The 6,565-nt window shown below is 43.6% G+C and overlaps 1 long non-coding RNA gene across 1 annotated transcript; it reads left to right on the top strand.

Annotated features, from left to right (window-relative positions):
- Window positions 1-619: 619 nt before the first annotated feature.
- Window positions 620-5,927, top strand: LOC138521213 (uncharacterized). Its single transcript, XR_011282973.1, has 2 exons — window positions 620-706; window positions 5,508-5,927. It is a non-coding gene; the product is annotated as an uncharacterized lncRNA (long non-coding RNA).
- The last annotated feature ends 638 nt before the right edge of the window (window positions 5,928-6,565 follow it).

The raw sequence follows: 6,565 nt of genomic DNA, 5'->3' as shown, positions 1-6,565 counted from the left end.
CACACCTGACTATCCAACCAATTGCAAGAGAGGAAGGCAGGACTGGGAGAAAGCCAGACACAAACAAAGGACTACATCCCAGGGACTGCACAGTCTAGATGTAAGCCAGCACAGGAAAACTGGGTGAGAAGCCACAGAAACACAAGAGAAACCCCCCAGAATAGCACACACTGGTCAACAAAATGGTTGAACAAACACTCAAAACCCTCCACTTGAGTACCTGACACAGGTACAACTACTCACTGATCATCAACCAGCCCCTAAGGCAGATTCCCAGGTGGTTTCCCTAGCAGATCCTTTGAGATTTCAGTCCAGAAAGCAAGTGGAAATGGCTGCAGAGCAAGGCAGAGACACACCTGATTCTATGACAAGACAGGAGGCTCATATTATGCATTACAATCTTTACTCTGAAACCACAGCAGCAAAGAAAAAACTTTTACAAACAAAAAAGTTTCAACAACAGAACTAGATAAAGTTCAATGTCAATGCATGGGGAACTCCCCAAACCATCATGGAGGATAGGTCATACCCTGCAGGGGACCAATGAGCAGGGACCCTCCTTTATATATGTCCATTACTCTAACGCCAACCCCTCCTTTCTTTGCTGCTGACACCACAGAGCTAAGTCACCCCTTTCAGTTGTGTCTTACATTGTTTGTCAGTAGTAGGCTTTATTAGTTTGAATATGACATATATTATTTATATGGTAAATATGTGTTAATTACCTTTTATTATAAAGGAATTTGTGTATTTGATACAATGTATCTGGATAGCCGCGTGCGGCCGTTGGTTTCATTTTGGTGTCTTTCAAAAAGAAAATATGTATTATGCTCATACTTCCTGTTTCAGCTGAAGCAGTGGTACAATGGTTGAATTTCGGACTACAGTCCATGAGGTTGTGAGTTCGAGGGAGCTCTCTAATTTATTTCTTCTTTAAAAAATTTCTCGCGCTTGTAAACTCAGGTGTTTCTAGTGCATTAATCAACTCGCTCCCGGCGTGCGCGAGAGCAGTGTTGTTTACACTTTCCCTCTTCATTTCGCCTGTTTGAATTCGTGCCCCTTGACAGATTTATGGTCACCTGGGGATTCCAGGTGCTGCAGGCTTTGGGTTCGGCCTGCCCCTGTGGCTTATGTTTGTAACAAAAGCCTCTGTTTCAGTACTGAGCCAAGTTAGCTCAAATATAGAGCTGCAGGTCTCCCATGCAGGAAGACCCGGGTTCGCGGCCGACCAGCGCATGTTTATTTGTATATTTTAAGATTAGATATTTTAATTGTTATATTTTAAATAATTGTATTTTACAATGGAGGTATTTGATTGTCACCTTTTTTGCTCAGTTGAGCAGGGATTTCCTAATGGGCATTTGGTCGGTTCATGACTTCTTCAGAAAGATTATAGCACAAACATTTTAATAGTAAAAATGTGGTTTTGTTAAATGTTTGTAATTTCGTATCCCTGGTGACAAAACACATTTCCTTACCTTTAGTGCTGGAAAGAAAGAATGTTTACTGATAGACTGTGGGTTTGTTAGGTCAAAGTCTGACCATCCAGCGCAAGAGCCCGATGCACTGCCAGTCTGCAGTTTTATTTTATTTTCTTTGTTTATTTATTCATTTACTTATTTCTTAAGTTATGTGCTTTGCCTTCACTGTAGGTGCCATAAGTTCGGTTTCAGGTTCAGCCTGATTCTATTGCGAGGTTACCCCCTCGTGTACTGCTGATTATCACACCCTGCTCGGGCGAGCAGTTGGAGGTGCACTTGCTCAGTGTATCCTACCTTCAACTTGACAGTTTTCTTTTGTTTGGGTTATCTTCCCTGGAAAGGTGCAGTCACCTGCTCGGTGGCAAGGTTGCCTGGGGTTTCTGCGAGGGGTCCCCTTGTATACGGCTGTGTCCACACCCTGCTAGGGTGAGCAGTTGAGGTACACTTGCTCAGTGTTTCCTCCCTTAAAGTGGGCAACTTGGGTAATTACCTTAACTGGCATGCACCATAACCTGCTCGGTTTCAGGCTCTGCCTGAGTTCTAATGCGAGGTTACCCCCTCGTGTACTGCTGATTATCACGCCCTGCTCGGGCGAGCAGTTGGAGGTGCACTTGCTCAGTGTATTCCTTCCTTAAGGTCGGCAGCTTTGTTTAGGTGCTGCATATGGCTGACGCCATTGTTTGGTCTTGTAGGCGTGCAGTAACCTGCTCGGCTTCAGGCTTCGCCTTGTTCCTACTGCGAGGTGCTCCCTCGTGTACTATTGGTTGCCTCACCCTGCTGGGGTGAGCAGTTGAGGTGCACTTGCTCAGTGTACGCTTTGATAAACAATATGTTTAAGTGTTGACTGGAACACATTTGCGTTTTTTCAGAATTGTCAGTGGCCCAGAAAGCTCAGTGAGTATCAGCTTATATAAGGGCCGGGGATTCGGTCCCCTGTGAGGGCGTAACCCCTCTTCTTTGGATATTTTATATATATTTCATATATTATATATTCTTTATTTATTAAGTGCTTTAAAGAAAAGAGTGTGGAAGTGGTTGTAAACAGACCCATATGGGGTTGTACCTTCCTCTCTAACCATCTATCTGGTGTTATCATTCATCTTTTAGTTAAAAATTCTGTCACCCTTTACCTTAGTTAGTTTCAGGACAACTCAGTCCTTTCCTTAGGTTTTGATTCCCGACCTCAATTGCTCCACCCAATACCAGTGCTGATTAAGCTACAGTATTTTCTCTCAACATGAGGAAGAATAAAGATGATGCGTTATGCCTCTATTGAGGTCTGTAGGGCTTAAGGCTCTCTTTAGTGGGGACGTTTGTTCTCCCCTACTTTTGTCCCATTGGACATTCCTTATTCTTTTGGTTTCTGGTGGAGACAGGGTCAGCTCGAGGGTAACCGTTCAGTTTTTTACATGACAAGTTGAGCAACCATGTTTTACTTGGATGGAGTGTTTGGAAACACTTGATGGTATCAGTTAGACAAGTTGCCAAATAATAACTTGCTGGCGCCTGCCTCATGTTTTTCCTCCCAAAGCTTGGCCTATGGTTCAGCTAACCGTCTAACAGTGTGTTGCAACTTCTCCTCTGCTCGAGGAGTACACGCAGGCTTCTGTACCCTCATGAGCGTTGCTTAACCTCTTTAGAGTTCTGTTTTCATATCCGTGCTGACCGTTCTGATACAGGTTCCTAATTTTGGAAAGGTCTACATCAGTCTTTTATCCTGCTGAGATCGATAAGTGAACACCTCACACCACACAACGCTCGTAGTAGTGTTAAGCACCACTCATATACCTGAGGGTTCGTAGTACTGTATAAGTACTGTTTTGCTATGGACAATGTGCTTAGTTTTTCCTTCCCCTGATTCCCTTAGTGGCCAGTCAGCCTCACATGAATACAGTGACTCAGACCTCAGGGTTTGAGGGGACAGTGGTCCCAGATTTCTTCTCAACCTTGCATTTACAGGGCATTGATAATTATCCAGAGTTCTTTCCCCCTCATTCCCCTTCCTGCCATCCTTGGGGGAGATTGCATCATAATATTACGCCTCTGGGAGTATCCAATGGTTTCAGTTTTCCTGCCATCCTTGGGGGAGATTGCATCATAATATTACACCTCTGGGAGTATCCAATGGTTTCAGTTTTTTCCTTTTTACAGGAGTTCTGGCGGGTGACCAGTGCAGACTCGCACTGAGCATTTCCCTCCCGTCTGTTACTTTCCTTTGTGCTAATCTCTGGTATTTCAATAAGTTAACTGGAGTCTGTCCAGTCAGGGGATTGGTTAGAGGCGCTAGTGGGTATTTATTTCTCTTAACGGTGTAAAGCGGGGCTTTAATGTGGTCCTCAGGGTAGTTTTCTTTCTGGATTGCAAGGTTTTTCCTTTGGATAAGTGGGGGAGGTTTCTCCTCTTTTGGGAAGGCTCAATATCCCTTGGTGGGATAGAGGGGTCTGGGAGTGATACTATCCCCCATCCACGTTATGACCCTCTATCACGATGCGTTCCAGAGTCTATACATTAACTTTCAGACGGTGTCTGCCGCTACGATTACCAGAGTGCTGGGATATATATTTGGTTGATGACTTGATTATCATAGTCACCTGCATGGCAGGTGGACCTTTGGGGTTTTCACAAGAGTTTGTTTGCAGTAAGGTGCCAGCTCAGGGTGCTGTGAGCTTCAAAGATCTGCAAATTGGCTGAAATATAGGTTGGACCTCTTCTGGTGTACACCTTCAGTTTAACCATTTAGTGATCAGTTCTTTGCAGTTTAGAGTTTTGCTAAGATTTTGGAAATTTGGTGTCCTCCTTCGGTTACTTTCGATCCGCTAGGGGATTTATCACCAGGGAGGAGGGATCAAGGTTCAAGCACCGGGCATACCTACAAAGGAGTTTAGATATCACTATAATGGTAGTGATTGGATGTCGGATACATTTTTTCTTCTTGCCAAGTTTGGCCTCTTAAGGATCAGGTTTATAATATCTGCCTTTTGTCATGGTAGCAGAGTCCTTCTTCAAGAGTTCGGGAGGTCTGAGGGTCTCCGTGTTGGCGGTTTGACGGGTTTAGCTTCTCAGGTGGGGCCCTCTCTTCCATTCTGCTTCTGCCTCCAGAAGACTTCCCTCCTTAGTATACACATATGTCTGAAGACAATTGTAGATTAATTCTATTGCTTTTCAGCTCCGCTCAGGATGGATTGTCCTATTACAAAATTTATAAAAATGATTTTTTACTCCCATTTTACCCTTTTGAAGATTTGTCTTTCCCTCTTGGTTCCCCAGTGTAGTTCTGTGACATGCCCTGTTTCTAATGCGATATCTTCCTTTAATGCATGGGATGGAACCTATAAGACTTTCACCCCTATGGGGTACTTTTCTTTATCTCCAGGAGAGCTAGGTGTTTGTTTTCATTGGTTTGCTTTCTAGGTCCCCAAAAATGGTACGAATTTAAGTGTTTTGAATATTTGATTGAACAACATAGGTGTTTATTTCAGATGGTTTTGTCCTAACCTATTAGTATAGGAAAACTTTGTTCAATGTTTTCCCCTCTTTTAACCAGTTGGTTTTGGTGGCCTGTAAGGAACGCTGGATTTGGCACATTCCTGTTTTTCTTGCAGTGGATTTGACTTTGCCTTATAAGACAGCTTTTCGGGCAACCTAGTCTTGGGCAATTCTCTGATTGTTCAACAGATTGATTTAATGAAAGCATTTAAAAAATGTTACCTTTCCTTTAATTTTATTATATTATCTATTATATTGGATCATTTTGTACTTACTAATGAGATGCAAGGGCTTTGAACTTGCATAATATGAGCCTCCTGTCTTGTCATAGAATGACTAATCCCCCACACTAACGTGAGATGGGGGTTTAGATTCTATTAAAGACAAGGAGGCGATTATTATCCCTCCCACCCACCCTGGATATGATATGATATGATATGACAATTGTGATACGCATGTACACAGGTGGTTCAAGTGAGAACATTCTTTGGTTTATTGTTCTTCCCAACCACCCACCCTTCTTGCTTGTTGTTCTTACAGGTACGAGTTGAGGTTCTGCTCAGGAGTGTGGATAGCAGTTACAAGTTCTGGAGTGCGTGATTTCGGGTGATAAGTCCTATCCAGAAGAACTTCTTCATTGCTTCAGGCTGCGGAAAGGTTGAGATCTCCGGTTTCGCTGGATCCTTTTTCTCTGCGCTACGCAGTTCAACCGTTCCATTGGGCGTCTGGTGCAAGTCAGCTGCAGAAAGAGGGGTTGGCGTTAGAGTAATGGACATATATAAAGGAGGGTCCCTGCTCATTGGTCCCCTGCAGGGTATGACCTATCCTCCATGATGGTTTGGGGAGTTCCCCATGCATTGACATTGAACTTTATCTAGTTCTGTTGTTGAAACTTTTTTGTTTGTAAAAGTTTTTTCTTTGCTGCTGTGGTTTCAGAGTAAAGATTGTAATGCATAATAATCGCCTCCTTGTCTTTAATAGAATCTAAACCCCCATCTCACGTTAGTGTGGGGGATTAGTCATTGTTTGAACGAATTGCAAGAGGGGAGGGCGGGATGAGAGAAAACCAGACACAAACAAAGGACTACACCCCATGGACTGCACACTCTAAATACAGGCCAGCATAGAAAAACAGGCCGAGCAGCAAAAGAAACAAAACAGAAACCCACCAGAATATCACACACTGGTCAAAAAAACAATTGAAAAAACACTCAAACCCATCCAATAGAGTAAATGAAACAGTCCAAAAACAGATTACAATCAACGCACAACTATTCAGTGAGCATCAACCAGCCCCTAATGCTGCTTCCCAAGTGATATTTCTAGCAGATCCTTCGAGATTGCAGTCCAGAAGGCAAGTGGAAATGGCTCCTGGGAGCAAGGCAGAGACACACCTGACTATCCAAACAATTACAAGTGGGGAGGGCCGGCCTGGGAGAAAGAGAGACACAAACAAAGGACTACACCTGAGGGACTGCACACTCTAGATACAGGCTAGTACAGAAAACAGGGTGAAAAGCCACAGAAACACAAGGGACACCATCCAGATTAGCGCACACGGGTCAACAGAATGATTGAAAAAACACACAACTTCCTCC

This window comes from Ambystoma mexicanum, chromosome 13 (assembly GCF_040938575.1).
Source record: "Ambystoma mexicanum isolate Mex_15411 chromosome 13, UKY_AmexF1_1, whole genome shotgun sequence".
In the NCBI taxonomy this organism is placed as follows: domain Eukaryota; kingdom Metazoa; phylum Chordata; class Amphibia; order Caudata; family Ambystomatidae; genus Ambystoma; species Ambystoma mexicanum.
Note: the sequence above shows the minus strand (reverse complement) of the source record. Positions and strands in the feature narration are given on the sequence as shown.